The sequence below is a fragment of the Callospermophilus lateralis genome, unplaced genomic scaffold, assembly GCF_048772815.1.
Source record: "Callospermophilus lateralis isolate mCalLat2 unplaced genomic scaffold, mCalLat2.hap1 Scaffold_63, whole genome shotgun sequence".
Classification (NCBI taxonomy): Eukaryota; Metazoa; Chordata; class Mammalia; order Rodentia; family Sciuridae; genus Callospermophilus; species Callospermophilus lateralis.
In genome coordinates this window covers 15,014,414-15,039,609 of record NW_027514713.1, presented here as the reverse complement: position 1 = coordinate 15,039,609, position 25,196 = coordinate 15,014,414, and the positions used below count along the sequence as shown (strand labels likewise).

Genomic DNA, 25,196 nt, shown 5'->3' with positions numbered 1-25,196 from the left:
AATCCAAATAATATAAAAATTCACTAACATACACAAGAGGGATGGCAAAGTTGTTAAGGAGGAATGTCAGAGTTTCAGATGTCATATATTTAAAAGGTAATTAATGTATAAAAGCAGTTATGAATATTTCAGTAACAAATATTAAACAACAAAATAGAAACAAAACATAAATCAAGTCTGTCCAACTGCTCAGAAGCTATATTATCATATATTTTTCTTTCTTGAAAATTTTATGGCTAATAGGTTGCTTCATCCATGTTGTCACTTTTCTACACCAAAACATCTCCATTTTCAAAGTATGAATTAAAGTAGTCATTTTCCTCCTCATGCTCTTCTTCATCATACGCCTCCTCTGTAGCATCCTAATCGTCATTGTCATCATAGCCTTCTTTACTTTTCTCTTTGCTTCCTTCTTTCTCTTCATTTTCCTCATATGATTTTTCACCATCACCTCTCTTTTCCAACTCCTCAATTTTTTTCAACACACCTTCAGTATTAGTGAGTAAAGTACCTTTGTCTGTATCTTTGGCCTTTATGGATTTGGGGTCTTTTCCGCATTTTTTTCCTGGGCATCATCTCTCTTGGGAGACTTCTCCAATCTGGTATCCGCTCTTCTTTGTAGACTTTCACATATCTTTTACTAGACCTTTTAATATCTTGTTTTTCTTCAGGTGTTTCAATAAAATAAGTCATTCTTTTCATTGTTTCTCTCAGTTCCTGTTTCAAGGCCAGCAAATAATTTTCCCCTTCTGTTCTCAGTGGCACCATCTTAGTGGATGTGGTTTCAACATTACATCAGGTAACTTTTCACCTCTGCTAAATCCAAAAGCCTCAGTATTAAAGGTATAGGCAGCACGACCTCTTCCTTCATTCTCAACCATCAGAACTAGTTATACCACAAGAAACACAAAGCTCATCACTTATTTTGGGCAAAACTGTGTACTGAAGTGCTAGCCTGCAAGGAAGGGGTGCTGGAAGGGGATGCCAGTGCTCGAGTGCCAAAGGTTTCAACTTGGAGAAGCGCTCTTATTGTAATCTTTTATTTTTTTTTAATTTCATACCAGTGTTCTAACCCAAGAGTAAGTAATATCCCTTGCCCTTTTTTAAAATTTTATTTTATTTAGAGACAGTTCTCCCTAAGTTGTTTAGGGCCTAGCTAAGTTGCTGAGGCTGGCTTTGAACTTATGATCCTCCTGCCTCAGCCTCCTGAGGCTCCAGGATTACAGGCATGCCCCACATGGTGCCCAGTTTACTGTAAGCTTTAAAAGTTATATTTGAAATAGGAATTTTATCACTACAATTTCTTCTGTATTGTCAATTTTGATAATATGTACAGTTGTTCTTGCAACTATAATCTTGGGCTGGCAGGTATATAAAAATTATGAAGGGTAGAGAACTAGCATGTACAAGGTCTTGGATTCAATATTTAGCATCACAAACAAACAAGAAACTCACAAAGCCTGTTTTATTTGCCTCACATGTATTTAGAATCCCAAAAATTAATCCCAAAAATTCCATCAATTTTCATGAGTATGTAAATATTGTTTATAATTATGTTAAGAGTTTGCCATTATTATGTGTCCTTTATTTTTGGTCCCAGTGTCATTAAACTAATACTTATAAAACTATCATATTCAGTGTTTTACAATTGTTTTTTATAGTACCTGAAGCATGCTAGGTACTCAAACCAATTTGTTGAAATAATAATAGTTCTATCTGTTTAGACATGATATAGAACTGAAATTTTAATTGCAGCATATTTTACATGAGAAGATGATTAGAGAAAAATGGTTTAGAGGATGAATTTGCTTGTGCAAGAAGAAAAATAATGTCTGGTACAACTTCTTAAGTCATTTTCTTAAGTGAAAAGCTTAAATGTAAATGTTAAAAGAGCAACAAGAAAGTGAATAAACTGCCAATATGTAGAGGATGTGCATTTTTATGTCCACCTCTGCAGTGATAAAAGTCTATAAAAAATAATGTCATTAACATCATGTTAACAGAATCCATTCCAAATAAATTTATTCTATTCCTTTCATTGCTCCCCATTCTTTTCAATCAACACCTAAAATTACAATTACTAAGAATATCAGCTTAGCAATTCATAAGATAGTTGGCTTATGCACCATTTATCTTAAAAGAAAAAATAGTAAACATACAAGCAGAAGAAAAACAATATTTCTGTATGAAGGGGGAAAAACAGAATATAATCACAGAGATTACAATTTTTGAGGATATAGTATTGCATGGACATCTGAATGGTAACGGTAATTTTGTTCTTAACAAGATCTTTGATCAGCAAAAAATTTTAACTGTTACCTGCAAAACTATGAAGCTAAAGTGGATTTGGGGAACTTTGGAAGAAGAAAGGATCACAAATAAACAGCTCACAAGGACTGTTTTATTAGCCTCACATGTATTTAGAATCCCTACAATTAATCCCAACAAATTCAGGAGAAAATGTATGTAACATTGGGATTTAGGAATTATTTTTAAGGATATGGCTTACCATCTTAGAAGATATATAAGAAAGGAGGAATAATGCAAAGATATGATTTATTCTTTTCAATTTTACAATATCTTAATTCAGTTTACAAAAAGATGCAATAAAATTTTTTATACTTCTTGAACTTAAAGTATGAAAGATAACTATTGACAATCTATTTTTAAGTTTTAATATTTTTTTATTTTTATAAGTTCATTGAAAACTTCAGTTTAGTTAAATACAAAAATAGATGGGCTGCAGATATAGCTCAGTTCGTAGAGTGCTTGCCTCACATGCACAAGGCCCTAGGTTCAATCACCAGCACCACCAAAAAAAGAAAAAAAAATAGAAACTCTGGGAGAAAACAATTCATATATACAAGTTGTTGCACATCTTCTTAGGAAGTAATAATCATATTTACCTGGAGGAAGTTTGTAGACTTACTGCAGTTACTAAAAGATTATTGGACCACAAATGAGCATTTTTCATTTTATTTCCACATTTTACACATACAATGCAATGCACACATCCATTATTTTCTCAAATAGAGAGACTAATGAGCTGTGCAAAGACTCAAATGCAAACAATCCTCAGATTCCAAAGTGTTAGTATATAACATCATAGATGAGTTTTTGATGATTTAACCAAATTTTCATCCATATTTCTTTTTTTATCACACATTGAATTTGTGGTCTAGAATATCATGTTCTGAAAAGTTCAGATGTTATAATAATGATTTCAAAAGAAATCCTTGAAAGGATGTTGAAGGAGAAAAATAGAAACTGGAGAATGGACTAAGATAGCACTTCACTAAAATTAATATGTTATGTACTTGTGTGCTTTTTAAAAAAAAACTTCATTCTTTAGATACTAATAAGTGAAAATTATTAATATAGTTTTATGAAAATGAACTTTTCTATAAACGTTTAGATACTTCTATTGAATATGGATAGTGGTCATGAAAAAAAATTGTTTTAAAATGAAAATAGGTATTTGCTGCTGAAAAAGACTTCCAATATTATCTCTTTTCTTGTATTGATTTTTTTCTAGTTGTTGATAGATTTTTTTTAAAAAAAATTTAGTTTATTTAGATGTGTTTCTGAGAATCAACCCCATTGTCTCACATGTGCCAGACAAGTGTGCTACCACTGAGCCCCAGCCCCATACCCCAACATTTTTTTTTATTTAAAATTCTCACACTGCCAAAATAAATTTACAAAATTGAGATACTCTCGTATCTCAATTATCACACTCAGGAACTTAGGTAGGGCAAAAAAATGCTTAACTAATGAATTTGGGCTAAAAACTTGCAAAAATTTATAAAAATGTGAGGAGGAATATGTTGCTGGAGCAATTTTGAAAGACTATAAAAGCAAATGAACTTGCTAAAATTATCATAGAATACGATTCTTAAGCATATCACTCAGCAAATTTTTATTGAGGTTCTATTTTTTTGCCTTAAACATATTAAAAGTACACAAAATATATTAATGATAGAAGTGGACAACCGAGAATCATGTTTGCTATCAGCTATAAAATAAAGTAAAATAAATCAGTTACCAAAAATTAAACAAAATGAATAAGAATTTACTGAATGCTTATAAGGCAAACAAGTTCAAAACCATCATCCACATAAAGAAACAGAATCTTTGATGTCCTTCCATGCTCCAAGTTCCAATCTGATCTTTTTTCTTTCCATTGTGATTCACACTCTCTTGCTTTTTATAGTAATCACTCCTTGCATTTCCTTATAGTATTGGTATCAAGTTTATATCATTTATCATTTATCTGTAAGCCAACCCATTGTTTTAATTTTTGGTTGACAATAGTTGTGCATATTTATGAGATATATTGTGAAGTTTTTATCTATGTATGTATGTTAAAAGATTTCATAAAGTTAGTCAACGTGCCTATCTCCTGACTGACATCATTTTTGTGGGGGAGAATGGGAATGTTAGACATCTATTCCTAGCAATTTTGAAATCTGTAATACATTATAATTAATTGAAATCATTGTGTGATGCAATATATTAATAACTCATATTCTTCTAAACCAACCATCCTTTGATCAATAACTTTCCTCTCTCTATAAACTCCCACCATTCTCAACCTCTAGTAACCATCTTCCCACTTGTGAAATATAAAGAATCAATCTCATAATCATGCCCATCTTTAAATCATGTTTTAATCCACTAATTTTCCCCTTCTTTTTACTTACAATTTGTCTTTTTCTTTGCTTATAGTTTTTTTTCTATTAACAAACATTAGCCTTTTTACATATAAGGCTTTTCACAGCTTAGTTTTCAGTTGAGTAACTATTGTTACCAGATAAAAAATTCCTTTTGTTTGAAAGTGATCAATGAGATCCAGAGTCTTAGTAAAATATATTTTCAATCCACTTGGCAAGATTATACTATTTGCATAGTTTTTATTTCTTGTAATAACTTGTAATAATGCTGAAACAAATTACCATGAAATTAATGGTATAAAACCACAAAAGTTTATTGTCTTGCATTTTAGTTCTAAATATCTGAAGCCCAACATGGGTCTCATTGGTTAAAATCAATTTCTTTGCAGTGTTATTTCATTCTTTAGGGGGAAGTTTTCATCTTTTTTCTAATGTCTGGAGACTGCACTCATTCCTCAGCTAACCTTCCAATTTCTCCATCTTCAAAGCCAGACCTGTTGTTAATCTCTGACTGTTCTCCCTCAGTTAAATCATTATACTCAGGAGACATTTTTTCTACTTTTAATGATTCATATGGTTACATACTACACAGGAGTAATCCAGGCTACTCATGTCAAGGTTTCTAACATTAAGCACATTTAAAAGTCTTCTTGTCATGCAGGAAAACCTATTCACAAATTCCTAGGATTGATACAGGGAAATCTTAGGGTGGCATAAGTTTGCCTTCAGCATGGGAGCTTCTTTCAGTAAGAAACATTTTGATTGTCTCTTTTTGTTGTGTTAGCACTTTATGACTCTCATTATCTAATCCATTAATTCAAAGATATTTGCAAAATAGAGATTTTCCAGTTAACTTTTTAAAGTTAACTGAAATGCAAAAATACTTCATAAACTTTTGTGCAGAATATAAAAGTGAATAGTCAAGTATTACCTTTCCTTTTCAGATTCACAGGTCAAATAGGGAGGACAGAATTAATACTTGATTCTCTTTCTATACTTACTAGTTTCAAAGATAAATTATTTCATTCTTTATCATGTCCGGAGGATCCCATGGTGTGTGTGTGTGTGTGTGTGTGTGTGTGTGTGTGTGTGTGTGTATGTGTTTGTGTGTGCACATGTGAGTATACTTAGTAATTATAACTTTAAATACATTTGATGGGTGTCATTTTGTTGTGATTACAGTGTTACAGCTCCGTCTATCTCATCTTTGAGCAAAGGGTGAATCTTTCATATTTTCCTTTCTGTCTGAGAGGACAAGGTTAATGAATTTTAAATCATTTTAAAACAAAGTTATGCTGAATTTTGTGGCATGACTTTTGGACATGGTTTCCTTGCCTGCTTTGCCTGAGGTATGAAACTATAAAGCAGTCCCTGGCATCTGGGAGAGGCTGATAACCATCAGCAAACCCCACAGTGTTTTGAAAGTTAGCCTAATACTCCTCTAAGTTTAGTGTGCCCATGTACACCTGAACAGTTTTAAAAAGCTTCCACATCATACAAATCTGCCTTTCACCAAGGCTGACCAAGAACAAAATCAATAATAAATAGAAAACCTTTTCAATTATTATGTTTGAAACACACACCATAAAAAATGACAAACTACCATCTGTCTTGCCTACTATAACTGCTACTTATTTACTAAAAAGAAAGTCTGGCTGAAATTTTACTTTTTATAGATAATATTTATTAAGTTACTCATTATAAAAGTACCCATTTCCTGATAGAACCCAATCCATTATAAATCTCCACTTCCCTAAATATCCCTTTAAAATCCCCTTAATGAACCAAACTGCTATTAAAAGTCCTTTATAACAAGATATTACTAAAAAACTGCAATTCTCCATGTGTGAGGTCTCACTTATTGCAATGTGTAATAGCTAAAAAAGGGTATGAATTTTAACCTCAACAGTTTTCTGATGTTTACTTAAATGTAAAATTGATTTTATTGAGCTTTTTGTAAGAGATACATGATTTAAATACTTTTGCAAACATTTAGGCAGCTCTTATTTTTGTTCTTTTCTTGGAGTGTTCAAAAATATGGTGTGTGTATTCTGAGTGTTCTTGTTTGTATTCCCATGACTCACCTTTATGTACGTTTGTCCCTTTTTTGAAATGCAGGATCTTGGTCATTCTCAATTTTGCATCCATGACCAGTAGTTTATCTTGGTATGGGGTCATATTTGGAAGGACCCAAACTGGTTTGTGTAAATTGATAGTTAATTATTATTCCACAGGAACATTGAATAAAAGCCAGTTACTGGGCCTTCTTTACTCATTCTGTCTCAGATAAAAAAATGCTTCAATATTTCACCTTTCAATATGAAATTTACTGAAAATGTATTTTTCATTTTATTTTCAAAGTGTTTTGTCATCAATGACTATTCATTTATATTGAAATATTTGTGTATATCTGTTAAGGTATTATATGAGTATTTTGGCTTTTATTTGTCAGTTTCATGAACAATTATGACATGTTAGCAAGTATCAACATGTACCTGCATTCACAAGTTGTCCTAGTTAGTAATCTATTGTTATTGTTATCACCAGATTCATTTACTGATACTATTTTTTTCATATAATTTTTGCCTCCATATCTGGTAGAGATTTTTGGTAGAATTCTTTTACTTTAGTGTTAGGATTTTTTATCTAATATATTCTGGATACATAAAATACATTAAGCGACAAATTTATACATTTTCTGGCCTCTGGAGACTAATATTCCTTTAATATCCAGAAATATTGAAGTCACTGTTTAAGTTCTTCAAACCTAGACTTTCCTTCAGAAGAAGTTTAAAGCAGCTCAATATATTCCAAATATATAGGACCTTTTAGATATTACATGTCCATATATCTTTTGAAATTGTTTTTCAAGAAACATGATCATTTCACATTAAGTTATTGAATTTTTCATCAAAAGATGTTAATAATACTCCTTTATATCTTAAAATTTTTGGAACTACAGTGAGGAAAATATATATAAAATTCAATGCACCCATTTTAAGTATATGGTCTGATGACTTTTGACAAATGTCTATTCTCCTTTATTAAATTCAAAGTTTAAAACTTTTTCCATTGTCCTTTTTATCTTCAAAGTCAGTTTTTCCTTATTCTGTTTTCAGAAAGCCTGTTTATATCAGATTTATTTAAATTTATTTATTTAAATTAGATTTACCTTTCCCAGCATTTAACAATTACCAAAACACTCAGGAGTTTCTCTTATGTGTGTGTTGGCTTTTACTCAGGATGATATTGAGATTTATATACTCTGCTACATTAACAACTGTGGTTTATAAAATTGGTGAGAGTTCTAGGGGTATTTATCATGCATGAGTTCTCAAGTTCCACCTCCAGCACCACATATGGATATGTATTTACCAAAAGATGAGCAGTATTCCATTGAGCATATATGTTGTAATATGACTTTCTGTTTATCTGGTGATAGTCATTTGAATTTTTTACAGTTTTTACCCCATAAATATAAACTACAAATATTCACGTGGAAGATTTTATGTAAGCATGTTTCATTTCTTCTGTGTAAGTACATATAAATACACTGTTGGGGCCCATATTGTATGTATATGCTGAAATTTATTAGAACAGCCAAATGGTTTTCCAAAGTTATTATATAGTCTTATGTTGAAAGTGATCAATGAATTACAGGTTTCTTTGAACCATCCTTAGGCAGAGGTGATGACCTTATGAAAACTCTGGGTGGAAACACGTGGATTGAGACTGCTCAGTTGCTGGTGGCCCTCTGTTTAAAGGGAGTTCTGTGCCTCGCAGAATTTATTGGTTCAATAGCCATGGGTCCAAACACCAGCTGCCTGAAGGTAGAAGAGATAGATGTGAGCACAAGCTGAAAAACTTTTAACTGGTTGTTCCTGATCACAAAGCTGTTGTTGTTTATCTTGTAAAAGCTTTCTTGCAATAAATTCTTTTGATGTTTAAACCTATATAATAAATGTGCAGAGCCTGTTTGTGGCCAGTCTTCTCTGACCAGGAGTTCCATTGGCCCACCAAGTTCTGCTTTTCTCTATATTTGTGTTTGTTTTTTGTCCAATCCTCTTTTCAGCTCAAGCTTGGGGAAAACGGAATAAACATTGTGCAGGATCACAACAGTCTTACATTTTCACCAGCATACTATGAAAATTCAGCTGTGTGAAATCCTTGCAAACACCTGACATAGTCTTTTTTAACTTTAGACACTCTAATAGATTGGGTACAATGATATTCCTTTATGGTTTTATCTGATTGTGTACAATAATATTTTGCTATGCTTTTATTTGATGACTTATGAAGTCTGGCACCTATTTATGTAATCATTGGCCAGTTATCTACCACTATCACTAGAAGTGTTCAAATATTTTGGAAATATGTATAGGTGATTTGTGTTGTTAAAAGTGTTTCATGCTTTATGTGTCCTTATTTAGAAATTTTTGCCAATTATTGTGAACAAATTTCCCCATGATTTTAGAAATATTTGTAGTTTTTAGATTTAGATTTATAATTTAAGGAGCAAATAATATTACATACTATGTAATCCAAAAAAATTAAAGAAACATAAATTTTGCCTAACTCACCATAAGAGACCAGCATTAATCTTTTATTAAACCAAAAACACACTTCATCCAAAAGAATAGACTTGCCTTATTGAATAACATTGGCAAATTAGGTAAAAATTATGAACTATATGTGGGTGGAAGAACTTCTGGACTACTTATTCTATCCCATTTACTTTGATAACATCATAATGAATAAAGACCAGAATAAGGCCTAGCATAAGTTAACATAAGTCTTTCAACTTTGCACTTTTTTTTTTCAAAATTCTTTGGATAACCATATATATTTTTGCTTTCAGTTTAGGATCATTGGTTTTCTTTCTTTAAAACACCCTAATAAATTTTTAAGCAAATTTGTACTGAGCTTCTCAATCAAATGGGTGATTTTTATCTTGTTTCTTCTATTTGTGCTGGGTTTAATTTGTACTTATTCTACCTTCATGATAAACCAATAATACCCTTGTGTTCTGCTTGGGCTCTTCTTCCTGTGTCATGTTTCAAAAATTATTTCCAGGAACACTGCAGATGGCAATCATGTAATACACTGCATCTGCTTTCTTTCAATGTTCACAGCCCTGCATACATTTTAAAACACTGTCCAGAAGGAAATCATTTTTTGGCCAATTTTCTAGTTGTTTATGTTGTTGTGAATCTCATAGGAGAAATCCTCAGCTCTTTTCCATTTGTCAGGATGTTGACAGTGGATCTATCATATGTAGCCTTCATACTCTCACAATGAATCTCTCAGCAAATTTTCTATAGGGGGATTGTGACATTTCTCTATTTTAAAAATTACTTAAATATGATATTCATTGTACTAAGCCATGGAATTTGATGAATCACTAATTTAATAAAAATGTAGAACCAAGGACTTACATACTTTATTTTCTTTAATCAAGTAGGGTATGCGCTAAAATATATTAGTAATAACTTCTTCCTATTTATTTTATTCAAATTTTATTTTGAATAAGAATGTATTTTTTGCTTCTCAATTTTTTTCCAGACATTACTGAATGAAGAATAAATCCTGGTTTAATGTGCACTCTTACTGACAATTTTTTTCAGAATTACAGAAAATAATTATTATTTTCATTTTAAGCATGCTCCTTGGGGTACTAAACTTATGTGTTTAGATATTTTTTTTAGATATTTTTTCTCCTTGTGGTGAAATCTTTTAGCACATATGTAATTTATATAGATTTCATCCATTTTCCTATCAATGGATACTCTACATACCCTTCTAGTTTGGTAGTATACAATGGAGAAGCTAATGATTACACTCTAACCCACCACACAGTGAAATAAAAATGGTGAAAGACTGGAGAACAAGCTTATAGGTATAAATAATGTAAAATTGTTCTAAGAACATTGAAAGAAAATTACAAGCACTGTTATATAAGTGAGGGTAGTGGTGTTAGAATATTCAGAATTAGAGAAGACCTTGCTGAGGAAATAACACAAAAGCTGATGAATGATAAAAGAGAAGGTGGTGATAACTGAAAATTCTTCAGAAGTTTATCAACAAGGCAAATAGCATAATGAAATTCCTAGATTTAAAAAAAAGTTTGCATTTTAAAGAAACTTAAATATAGCCCAAATGGCTACAGCATTGAATGGAAGAACTTTCACTAGATGAAATTATATAGTTTGTAAAATATCTTAGTGAAAACTTTGATAAATTTGGAAATAAAGATATGTACATGTATGAAACAATACAGTGCTCAATAGAATATTAAAATTGTTATTGTAATTGCACTTTAGGATAATTATGAAATATAGAAAAATATATATTTGCATATCTTTATGAACTTAGCAAGTTTTAGGACAAGATAAGGTGCATATTACACGAAAATTGTTTGATTTTGGCTATATTTGGTGAAATGCTACAAAAAGTTTAGCTTTCATAAGAATGTAGTTATAATTATTAAATAATAGATAAATGTTTGTAAAAATCATGATGAATTGTAATGTAGCATAGACACTTATAGAAATAAAATACTTCATTTAACAATTTGATTGTTGCAAGTTTATCTTTCTAAATTGACATGACTTAAGATAAACAACCTGTAAACTTTGAGAAATAAATGTGTCATAGACATTATTTCAAGTTGCAGTTTTGCATAGCATTTTGTAAATAAGAACCATTTTATCATTCAATTTAGAAAAATATTTCACATTTTGTAATTTTGGTAGCTAAAGAAATGTGAAATTTTACAAATAAATGAGTTAATATATTCATAACACATTTTCCAAATGGCATTTCCACTCACATTGGTATATTCACTGTATCAAAGATTGTAAAAAAAGAAAAATATCAGTTCCTTGTCCTATGTTAATTTACTTATTATCTTATGTAAAAGAAAGTGAAGACTTGTTTTAAAATTAATCAAAGTTGGGACAGTAGAGATGGGATATGATGATAATGATGTATATGTATTTCCCATGATTAATCTTTTTAGATCTTCACATTATAGAGAATTAAAATATTCCTTCTCATAGGGAAGATTTCTTGTATCAAATTTTAATAAATATATATCTTAACACTTCCCTCCATTTTTTTTTTGTTTGTCCAATACAAGAATCACCGGGAAAGGTAAATATTCACAAGGAAACAAATAATAAAAAAATGAAATAAGAAAAATGGTGAAATGAATATCTCAAAATGTAAATAGTTAGCTATGGAATGTGCGTTGAGGGTTCTACCATTGATTCAGGGATTTGGAATATCATCTGCCCTCAATTGAACACAGAGGCCCACATACCACACATAGGATTCCCCATGGTATATCTCCTGAACACTTCACTTTTATAGCTTTAGTATGCTCATTGTGTTCTCATTCTGACATATTATATCATAAATATTTTAAATAGAATTAAGTCTTTATTAAAGTCAAATATATAAGATATTAAATTCAATCTCTATCAACTTAATAGTTTTTACTTTCAGATACTTCATTTGTATAAAAATATGAAGACTATTTGTCTCAGGTTTTTTAATAAAAAGTAGTGAAACATCAATAATAAAATAATTTGGACTTTTTGAGTAATGGCTACATAACAGCAACTATTTTGAATATTCAGTTAATTATACTAAATTTACAGTGAAAATAATTGCATTATTATTATTTTAGGGATGAGGGGACAAAAAAATGTCCAAGATTTCTTTTCTAAAGTCACAATAGAGACAGGATTTTGAAGCCCATGTTCAAGTGTGTCATACAGCACATATTTGCTTTTATTAAACACAGAGGTGATTAATGTATGCTAGATCTTGCTAAGGGATGACACAAACTGCTGAATGGAGAATATCAGGTAAATACTTCAGAATTCCTTAAAGGAAGTTTGTTGGCTGTTTCTGAATTCTCTAGTATTCAAAGGCAGAAAGTGATGAATACAGGTATATGATATTTTTGTGCATGTATGTTTTTGTTTTCACCACAGAATTAGGTTGATAATCATGATCTTTCCCTGGCTTGATTGCTTTTATCAGATATCCATTATGTCAAAGTTGATTATCACTCTTTTTTGCATAATTAAATAATTACAATTTATGTAGTCTCTATAAACTTGTAAACTTCTCTTTTGTGTTTTTCCTTACCTCTTAACAGAATTTTGTTTTCATATAAATATGGGAAATTTCTGTCAATCCGTAACATACACTGAATTAAATAATGCACTAACAAAAAGGAGGTTATCCTCTAAACCTTTTTTCAGTTTCAATAATCTCTCTCTTTCTCATGTTCCCAGTGGAAGAAGTTTTACATATTCTGATGTCAGCTGTCTATCTTTTCTTCAGGAGTTTTAGAGTCTAATAAAACTGTCACAGAATTTTAAGCTGAAACGAATAAATAAGTGGATGCTTAGGTTCCTTTTCATTCTGTAAATAGGTTGAAAACACTGTAACTTCTTAAGGTTTCTTGTCACCTACAAAAGAAGCTGAAATTAATTGTAATCCTAATATGACAAATTTTCCAAGTTTATCAACTCATACTTATCAAGATTTGTTGATCTAGAATCACTGAACTGTATGTCTGTGATTTGTTTTATGTGAAAGAAAACATAGAAGGAACAAATTAACCCAAAAAGCTTTTATTTCTGCTGAAATGACAATTGTTAAACTAAGATTTGAGCCATTAGAGTGAATCCTATACTTTTACTTCTCAACAACTTCACTATGTCTAAGTAGAGCCAATCGAGAAAGGTTGATGAGTAGGGGAGTTAAATCTCTAAAAATCCGCTCTTTCATAGAGAAAAAAAAAAAGTGGGAGAAACTGTTAAAAATCAACATTTTTAGAACTAACTATAGAAATTTTACAGTCTTATAGCAATCCAAAAAAAATTGAGTTCAGTGGTATTATTATAAGCCTGTGCCCTGTCTCTAAGCTATACAATGCCCTTATGAATCAGTTTGGCAAACAGGAGAAGTTAAATGATAAGTTTGTAGCTTCACAAAATTTCATCTCAACAAAATTATCACACTGATCTGTCTAGAACTTGTCTGTAAGGACCATATTCAATGAGCTAATAGTTATTTGATCTGGCTCATAGGTCCTTCTGATGGAAAATCCCTATCCTCAGATCGATGGTCAAAAGCAATAAGTAGCAAAAGTTTAACATTGCAGTTGCCTGAGGCAGCAATACCAATTTTGACAAACTTGGGGGTGGCAAATAAATCTAATAGATTAGAATCTGGAGGATGAGATATTCATAGGGTCCTTTATAAAGATCTACCATATTTTTAGGACTTTATTTTTTTTTTTTGAGAGAGAGAGAGAGAGAGAGAGAGAGAGAGAGAGAGAGAGAGAGAGAGACAGAGAATTTTTTAATATTTATTTTTTAGTTTTCGGCAGACACAACATTTTTTTTTTTAAGAGAGAGTGAGAAAGAGGGAGAGAGAGAGAGAATTTTAATATTTATTTTTTAGTATTTGGCAGACACAACATCTTTGTCTGTGTGTGGTGCTGAGGATGGAACCAGGCCGCAAGCACGCCAGGCGGGCCCGCTACCGCTTGTGCCACATCCCCAGCCCCAACATCTTTGTTTTGCATGTGGTGCTGAGGATCTGATCGAACCGGGCTGCACACATGCCAGGGGAGCACGCAACCGCTTGAGCCACATCCCCAGCCCATTTTTAGGACTTTAGAAGTCAATGAATATATGTAAGGAATGCCTGGGAAAGCCCTAATCTCAACTGTGGTTGATTTTGAAGGTCCTGGGAACAAGAACGTAAAGGCCAGGTAGTTAAAAATGACCATGATATGAAGCTGTACCTCTGAACAAACACAGAGCTCTTGACAAAAGTTGAATGATGTAATTAACTGATCACTAAACTAATTAAGCAGAGATTTCAGTATCCATAGTAGACTAAAAATTCAGATTTTATAGAAATCTTCCAAGATATCCAGTAGAAATGACACAAATACTAAACAATAAAAATAATAGGGAAGTAAATACTTTGTGTTTCCAGACTTATAACAATGTTATCTAAAAATGTTCATATTGCAACAACAACAAAAATAAGATGTAAAAAATAAAACAGAAACATAGCCTCATAAACAGGGTAAACATTCAGTAACCTGAATGAACTCAGGATTTGAATTTACATATTAAGATTTGAATCCAGAAATTGTGAACATAATCAAAGAATTTAAAAATTAATATAAGAAATATTAGAACAATGTTTCAAAAAATATAGAATATCAATAAAGAAATTTAAATACAAAAGAATCAAAAATAAATTTAAAAATAAAATAATGAAAAAGAAAATATTATTAAATTGAATCAAGAATAGGTTTTATCTTTTGAAATAATTAACAAAGTTGAGGATAGATGAGTTGAAATTACCAAACTATGGGAAAAAAAAATCAAGTAGAAATTTGAAGATAACTTTTAGAAATTTGAAGATAACTTTTAGAAAATTGTGGACCAGCATCAATTGTATAAATATACCCAAAAGAAACAAAATGAGATTAGAAACAGAAATATTCCACAAAGTAATTACCAGAACCTTGCTAACTATAATGAAAGCAATGACTATAATCTCATAGAACTCTAAGTGTTGTAAATTCAAATATATCCATTTTTAAGCACATTATAGTCAAACTTTCTGTTCTAGTCAGATTTCTCCTCTCTCTCTCTCTCTCTCTCTCTCTCTCTCTCTCTCTCTCTCTCCATCTCTATCTCTATCTCTTTGTAACTGTGACCAAAATACCCCAAAAGAACAACTTAGAAGAGGAAAGTTTTACTTGAGGCTTACAGTTTTAGAGGTTTCAATCCACAACCTACTCCATCACTCTGACCCCATCATAGAAGAAGGGCCAAGCAGAGGAAAACTGCTCAGCCCACGATGGAACCAGGAAACAGAAAGGGAAAGAAGCCCAGGGAGGAACAACCTTTCCAGTGCACATCCCTGGTGGTTCACCTTCTCCAGCTACACCCTACCTGCCTACAGTTACCACACATTCAGTCCAGTCAAACCAGGATGGACTGGTTAGGTTACAATATCATACTCCAATCACAGCAGCTCTGAATATTCCTGTATAACACAGAAGTTTTTTGGGGACACATTATTTCTAAACCATAATAGTATTCAAATCCAAAGGAAATAAAATCTAGGAAAAAGAGAAACACAAATCATCACACAAAAGAGATAACTAACAGCATTAGCAGTTAGAATCACTTAAAAAAACTGTGGAAATCAGAAATGACTGTAATATCATATAAAAATGCTGAAAGCAACAGACCATTTATCAAGATATTTTTAGTCAGCACAACTATGCTTTAAAAATAAATGTGAGTGAGTCATGTATTTTATGTGCCTGTAATCCTAGCAACTGAAGACGCTATAGTAGAAGGATCAAGAGCACAATGCCAACCTCAACAACTTAGTAGGGTCCTAAACAACTTAGTGAGATGCTGTCTCAAAAAAAAAAAAAAGAAGAAGAAGAAGAAGGAGGAGAAGAAGAAGGATGAGGAGGAGGGAGGAGAAGAAGAAGGGGAAGAGGAAGAAGAAGATGAAGAAGAAAAAGAAGATGAAGATTAAGAAGTTGAAGAAGAAGAAGAAGAAGAAGAAGAAGAAGAAGAAGAAGAAGAAGAAGGAGAAGGAGAAGGAGAAGGAGAAGGAGAAGGAGAAGGAGAAGGAGAAGGAGAAGGAGAAGGAGAAGGAGAAGAAGAAGAAGAGTAAGAGGAAGAAGAGGAGGAGGAGGAGAAAAAGACAAGGACTGGAAACTGCCCCTCAGTTCAATCTTCAATACTTAAATAAATAAATAAACAGAAATAAGACATTTTCAGATAGGAAAAAGCCATGAAAATTCGTTGTTAGCAAAACCAGTCTTTACAAAGTACTAAAGACACTACTTCAGACTCAAATGGAAGAACACTAAAGAGTAATTCAAATACACACAAAGAAATAAAGGAACATGTACATAAGTTCATGTAAATAAGTAGGTAAATAAAAAATTAAGTATAAATGTTATTTTTTTTACTTTCCTCTCATTCTCTTATTTAGATAACAACTGCAAAAAGCAAGACTTATGCATCTGTGTTTAAAAGCTCACAATGTAGACACATGCAATTCATAGGAATCAAATGGCATAGAGGGAGAGATTTAAATTCTATGTAGAAATATTTTGTATATTATTAAAATTAAGTTTGGGCTGAGGATGTTGCTCAAGTGGTAATGTGCTCCCTGGCATGCACAGGGTGCTGGGTTCGATCCTCAGCACCATATACAAATAAAATAAAGATGTTGTGTTCACCGAAAACTTAAAAAAATATTAAAAAATTCTCTTTTTTTAAAAAAAATTAAGTTCTTATTAATGTGAACTAAACTGTAAAAGGAGATGTTAATTACAACCCTCAGGGCAATAGCTATGAAAATGATTTAAAATATACTTTTATTTGGCTTAAATGTAAAAAAAAGCTAATTATACATGGATGATTTGAAGAAAAAAATAATAAAACCAAAAATACTTATGTACTCTCCACTACCTAGTAAGAAGTTACCAATTCTTCTGATGATCCTGTAAACATCTATTTCTAAAAAAACATGATTTTACTTACTCTCTGTCCATGGTGCTTCAGAGGTAATCAAAGTTCTTCTGCAAGTTCCATTAATCATGTGATTTCTTGTCTTTGTGCATTTTTGAATATGAATTTATTCCCAAATAGTGTATTGTTTACTGAATTTTTTTCAAATTTTCAGCTATGTTAAGTTTCAATCAATATTGTTCTGAAACTTACATTATTTTTATGCTCAAACATATTGATTATGAAATTCATGTAGGTTGATCTATATGGTTAAATTATTTTTACATCTGAATACTATAAAATAATTTAAATATAATGGAATTATTCATTCAGCCAAATTCCCTGTGATTCTTCTTAATTTTTTTAGATAAATTACATTTTTGGTTTTTTGATTTGAATTGTATTTCTATTTTTCATGATGTTTTTCAGAAATGTATTGGACTTTTGAATACAAAACTCTATATGCACAACATTAGTGACTGCTGTTATTAAATAATCTGTGATTTTTTTGAAAGTTAGATTTAGAAAATAATATATGTAAATGATGAGATTTTCTATTTCCAATCTTTTAAACATGTTTAGCATCTAATTTTCCTCGAAATGAAGATAAAATAAAAATACAAAATGGAAATGGTACTTGAAAAATTCCTTATTATCAATTTAAAACAAAATTTTTATTGATGCATAGTAATTATACATTATAGTGGGAGTCATTGTAACGTATTTATACATGTGTGTATAACATGATTTATATTTTTAAATAAATATATTATTGTTTAAATATGAATGAATAGTGTAGTAGTACAATGGTTGTTTACAGATACTTTTCGAGGGGCAAAAAAATCTATTTAATCCCTAGTTTGATAATATTTATCAATGAGTTATTGCTCAATTTTATAAAACAAGTTATAAATTTGATCTAATAATCCTGTGGATGGATATACAGACCACTCATTGAAAAGAGTAGAGATCAAGAACTTGGTAGATCATTTTAATAATATGCTAGGCAAAGTTTAAAAGGGCCATAATGAGCTGAAAGATAGATGAGATAAAGCAAACTAAAACATTGAGATCAAAATAAAAGATTTTAAATAACATAGAAAAGATGCATAAAATATGACATAGATAAAAGATTTAATACTGACATACCAAAAGAAAAGTAAATGTGCAGAAGAAGCAAGGTTTTAGGTGATAATGGCTGAAGGAACTTAATAAAAAAAAAAAAGAAAGAAAAGAAAAGAATAGATAGGATACCTAGCAACATATGCCCGAAACATTGCAAATTCAAAGCAGGATAAACTCACATATGGAACTCATCAAGTAAAATTACCGTATATTTATTCTATCTTTCCAGAATTCTATTTATTTGTATTGAAAAAAGAAAACACGTGAATTCAAATATCTGGTCTCATCTGTATCTATTTTACTTCTATTTGTAGTATTTCTATTTTTTGTAATTGGTTACTTTGTGTTGCTTGATAAACTTTTTGTTTAAAAATGTGTAGTACTAATTGGAAGATCTGAATATTATGCTCTTCTCAATTTGAGTGATTTTTTTTTTTTGGCCAGTAGTTATAAGAGAGTAAGATTACCCTTTTGAATTGGTGATTGAATTCATTTAAAACAGGCTTAATATTTGTTATGGGTGGGCTAGTATTGTATCGGTTACCAATCAAATTTATGATGTGGCCACTTTTGCAGATCCCAAACTCTTATTTCAATTCTTTAAGCCCAGATGACACTTGAAAACTCCATTCAAATTTTTATGCTCCTGTTTTCCAGTTGACAAATACCTCAAGAGAAAGAGACACATCATAGTTTACACTCAGTCAATAAATTCTCCTCTATTCCAAGGTCTGTGTCTACCATTCCTTCCTTATGTTGATTGTTTTCTGATGGCATTAGCCATATTTTACTTTGAAACCTTCTCTAGATTTTCTAGACAGCCCTTATAGGTGGGAGGACCAACATAAAACTCAGCACCACTAGGGATGAATATAAAAATAATTATTTGATTTTTCTCTGATATTAATGTAATGAATAACCAAGAACTTCACATTTGTAGTAAAATACCAGATTTAAAATAATTATATGTGAAAAAAAATTTTAATATGTACTTTAAGTGAGACAATAGATTACTTTGTACACTTCTGAGATGAAGAGTTCCAAATTCTCCAAAATCTATGCTAAATAATTCAAGTATAATAGATTTTTTTAAAAATGTGGTGTGGTGGGTGCGCACTTGTGTGTGTGTGTGTGTGTGTGTGTGTGTGTATGTTACTGGAGATTGAACCCAGGTGCCTGTACATGCTAAACAATAACTCTCCCATTGAAGTAGATCCTCATTCATTTTTAATTTTACTTCCAGAGTGGCCTCAAACTTGCAATTGTCCTTACTTGGCTCCTAAGAAATCGTGATGGCAAACATGGACAATCACTTCTGGTAAGTATTTGTCCTTAAATGAACAAGTATTTATGTAAGAAGGTAATAATGCTGTATTTTATATTGTAATACTCCTAAAAATACTAAAATAGTGTGCCAGTATTTTCTTAATTACACTACACAGTGTAATGTAATTAATACAGGAAATATATGCATTTTTGAAATTAAAATTATATTTACGTGGAACTTTCAGTGCAATAAGAGCTTTCAAATTACTTAGTATTCATAGGGAAATTTAGCATAAGATTTTGAAATTAAGTTAAAAAAAGTCATATTTATAGACATGACTATATGATAACATTTATTTCATGTTCTATATATAATAGAGAATATACAAAACACATTCTATGTTATAATTTATTATTATATTCCCAATATAATTTTTATGTTGTTATATTTTTCAAAAATGTAACAACAAACCCCCCCCCATTACGTATAATTACAATGCACCAATAAAAGTGTGGAATAAAAATAAAATAAAATTTAATTTCAATTTAAATTTGCATTCTTTAAAAAGTTTTAAAACTTACATTAAGTTAAATATTCCATTTTCGTGGGAATATTTAATTCTCTAATGATACCAAAATACTCTTCAGACTCACAAAAGTAATATTAAATACTTAAATTTATTTCTAAGCAAACAAAATCATTGCATTTTTAATTAATAATGACCAAGGTAAAATATGTAATGTAGAAAAGTGGAAAAATGAAAAATGCAGCTTCAATCATTCATTCTATTTGAAATTTCAGTTGGTTTATTTTATATGTTCATTATAATATTATACTTCATTTAAACTGTATCCTTTCATTTTACAACTTCAGTACTGAGTATGTGTGTGTGTGTATGTGTGTGTGTGTGTGTGTGTGTGTGTGTGTGCGTGCGTGCGTGTGTATTTTTCTGAATTGAATACAATTGTACACAATTTGGGGATTAAATCCTAAGCTATTTCTTCATATATTATATGATAAATTCTTCTTAGAAACAAATAAGCACCATTTCCATCTCTTTCTGTTCTTAACAGGTGAAAATGACAGCAAAATCAATAAAGAGAATTGTAAGGTCAGGATGAAGAATATTCCCAGTTCAGATCTTAATTTCAGGAACAATTTGCCATGACATCTGTGTAGTCTCTTCTTGGAAGTTTAGTAGATCTGACAGCTAATTAATTATAAAGCAAGATGAGGGACTGGACCGAAGTGCTGGCAGAAGAGAATTCATCTTTTGTGTCAACATGTTTCAGTATATTCATTTTCTTGGACTTGAAAGACATACCCCTAGCAAATCATTGTTTATCTTTAAGCTCAAAAAGGAAATCGAACATGACATGAACAATTACCAAGATATTCTCAGAAAAATGCATTTCTTAAAGAGAAACATAGAAACAAATTAGAACTATGTAACATCTAAAATTTCCCTGTGCTTTTTGTCTAAATTATATGCAATATATAAAATCACTTTCTTACAAAATGATGAGATAAAAGTAAAAGTCTACAAGTCAAAGAACAGATATATAATAGTCATGAATTAAATTGTGATACAAACACATTCTGACTTAAAACTTAAACTATCATCAGGGTTCTGGGGAGCATGACTGTAACCTCAGCGGCTTGTGAGGCTGAGGGAGGATCACAAGTTTAAAGCCAGCGTCAGCAAAGGCAAGGTGCTAGCAATACTGCTGTAAATAAAATTCAAAATAGGACTGGGGATGTGGCTCAGTGGTTGTGTACCCCTGAGTTCAATCCCTGGTACCTCCCCTCCTCCAAAAAATTCAATTATCAAATATAATGATCAAATTATATTTAAGTTATCACATATAATTATCAGCTAAAAGGAAAACAAATTTATGAAGAAATTAATATTTTTTCTATTCTAATTCAGAAAAATTATCTATGCCAGTTAAAGTCTATTTTATATAGCTATATATAAACAGAAGTAAAACCAAAATTTTCACCATTAGTATTTTTCAATACTATATTCTTTTTAAAAAAATATTTTTTAGTTGTAACTAGGTCTTTATTTTATTTATCTATATGTGGTACTGAGAATCAAACCCTGTTCCTGACACTTTAGGTAGGTAAGCACTGTATCACTGAGTCATACCCTCATCCCTTCAATATAAAAATACAGAAACTTCCAGTTTCAAGTATAGTGTAAGAAGTTTAGAAGTTGACCTCAGACCTAATAACAAGTAAAAAACAGAATTATTACATGCATAAATTTCTCAGATATCTTAGAGAATAAGGTTATAGGAAAAACTTTTGGTCCTCCTCCCACCCCCAGCAAACAGGAGATAGACAGTTGAGTATAGAGAATGACAATGTACTGGGCGGGAACCATTCAGCACAGACCTACTTTAGATATGAAATGGTTCCAGGGTAGGAATACCTAAGCTGTAATAAATTGTTAAAGTGTGGATAATTCTGAGACATAAAAACTTTAAATATACCCAGTCATTGCAATGTTTGACTTCGTGGTTTCCACTAGGAGCTATACAAGGTTCTTACAAGGCCATGTGTTCATGCTTCTAGAAGGGGGAGAGGGAAAGTGAACAATTTTGAATATCCCACAGCATTCTGACCTTAACAAGGTCTGCCTTCAGTAGAAACTATTTAGCCAGATCCTAACATGATGGGATAACACTATAGCCTAACCTTAAGGGAGGGAAAGACATAATTCTGTCAAACTCTAGCCTTCAATTTTAAAAAAAGGAAATACCATTGTCAGTCTACTTTACTATCTAAGTGGGTGGTGGGAGGAAATTAGAAGTACTAGTGAAGTCTAGAGGTAGAGGCTCACAAAAATACTAATGACAAGACAATAGAATAGCTTCCTTCCCCTATACATCACCACCTCATTAATAAAAGCCTATTTGCAGCAGTTCCTTTACCTAGTTTACCATATTCAGCTATTTTTTAAAAAAATCAAGGTATACTAAAAGAAAAAAATATCACAAACATACAGAAATAGGACAGGAATGAATGAATCATCAGACAAGGTTTTAAAGTAATTATGATTAGTTTACTAAGAACGCAAATGAATAACATAGACATGAAAAACTCGATGGGAAATGTAAGCAGACATATGCAAATTTTTTAAAAATATTATTTGTTAGAGTCTGTAAACAAGTCTGGATGGTGCCTGGCAAAATGACAGAGGAGTGGTTTGTGAAGTAACGCCAGTGAGCCATTAAGTAGATTCCTTATTGGTTGACTGCTGTATCTATTTTATGCTAATTAAGATAAGCTGTGTGGAATGTATAAATACCGCTCCTGTCCTACAATAAATGGCTTCCACTCCTGCTGTATCAATCTACACAAGTTGTTTGTCACCCCCTGGTTATTTTGCTGCAGCCAGACTGTGGCAATTATTGGAAAGTACTAAAAATCAGAAATACTATAGCAAAAATGAAGAATGCTTAAATGGGCTTATCAATAGACAGGACATGACTGAAGAAAGAGTCCCTGAAATTGAAAACATGTTAACATTAACTGCCAGAACAGAGGAAGAAGAAGAGAGGAGGAGGAGGAGGAGGAGGAGAAGGAGGAGGAGGAGGAGGAGGAGGAGGAGGAGGAGGAGGAGAAAAAGAAGAAAAAGTAGTGTGAAAAAACCAAAATAGAATCTCCATGAACCATGGGACAACTGCAAAAAATACATCATAATTGGATACCAAAAAGAAAGGAAAGAGAGAAAGAAAGAAGCACAGAAAGCAATATTGACTCAGAATTTATTCTAATTTATGTCAGATACCAAGTTAGAGATCTAGGAAGTTGAGAAGAATACCAAGCAGTATAAATGCTAACAAAATACATGATCACATTATATTCAAAAGGCTCATAAAAGAGAGGAATTACATCAATTTTCTATATTCTTTCATTATGTGGAACAAGGAGAATTCTTTCTAACTCACTTATGAAGCCAGCATAACCCTAATACCAAAATTAGTCAAAGACATTATAAGAAAATATAACTGTAGACCAATATTTTTCTTGAACATAGTTGCAAAATATAAACAAATATTAGCAAATTCAATCTAACAAAGTATAAAGATAATTTCATGTCACAATGAAGCAGAATTTATCATGGGCACACAAAGCTGGTTCAACTTTCAAAAATTCCTTAATGTAACCCATTGCAACAAGAGGACAAAGGAAAAAATAAATAATCATGGCAATAAATAGAGAAAGGCATTTGAAAAAAAAAGCCAAATCTTTCATGGTATAATATCAACTGATCTTTGACAAAGAAGCAAAAGCAAAACAAAGGAGAAAACATATTTTTCAAAAAAATAGTAACACATGACTTACACATCTAGGTTAAAAAGAAATTTCAGAACTGCTTTTATACACTTCACAACATTTTTCTCAAAATTCATAAATAACTTAAATATAAAATGAAGATGATAAAATACCTAGAATATGGCATGGTAAAAAACAACATAACCTTAGGGATGGTGACAGGATTTTAAATACAATGTCTAAATGACTCATGAAAGAATGGGTGATAGACTGAACTTCAATAAAATGAAAAAAAAATTTATCTGTGCAAGACACTGTCAAGACCATGAGCAGACAAGTCATAGTGGGACAAAATATTTGCAAAAGATGCATTTGATGGAGGACTATTACCCAAGATATGAAAAGAACACATACAACAGCCACAGAAACAACACACAAATTAAAAATGGACCAGAGACCTCAGCCAACACCTCACCAAAATACATTTGCTTATAGCAAATGTCATTGTTTCGATATGGCATGTCTCCTAAAAACCCATGTTTTCAAGGATTAGTCCTCAGGTTGGTGCTACTAGAACGTGAAGGAAGTCTTTAAAATTTAAGACCCTTTAAGAGGTCTTTGGGTTTTTGCCACCATTGTCTGTCTGTCTGTTTCTCTCTCATTGCCCAGTAAGCTATGAAGTGATGGCACTTTGTTCCACATGCTATCCTTCACGAAGTGTTGCTAGACCCAAAGCAATGGGTCCTCCTGGCTATAGACTGAAACCTCCAAAACTATGAGCCAAAACCAAAAGTTTCTTCTTTATAAATTGATTATCTAAGATATTTTGTAACAGAAAGTTGACTAACAGAGAAAACCTATTAAAAGATGCTGCAATTACGTATCATTAGGGAAGTGAAATAAAACAAGGAGATAATACTATCACACATATTAGAATGGCCAAAATCCAGAACATTGATACCACCAAAATCTGGTGAAGATGTACAGCAACAGGCTGACAGAAAACCAAAATGGTGTGGCATTTTGAAGACTGCTTGGTGGTTCCATTTGAGACAAAGCTTCCTCTTATGACTGATTCAGTAATAAGGCCCTTTTGTATTTATTCAAGGAAGTGATGTTCTCTCAAAACCCTGCATGTGAATGTTTATAGAAAATAAGTTGTTCTTCAGTAGAAAGGTGGATATAGTGCTGTTTGTGCACAGAATGGAATTATTTTTTCAGTGCTTTAATGAAATGAACTATCAAGCTGTATTTCCT

At 31.5% G+C, this 25,196-nt stretch overlaps 1 pseudogene; it reads right to left on the bottom strand.

Moving 5' to 3' along the window:
* Positions 1-236: 236 nt before the first annotated feature.
* LOC143386477 (DNA-directed RNA polymerase III subunit RPC7 pseudogene) lies at positions 237-881 on the bottom strand (annotated as a pseudogene).
* Positions 882-25,196: the final 24,315 nt, after the last annotated feature.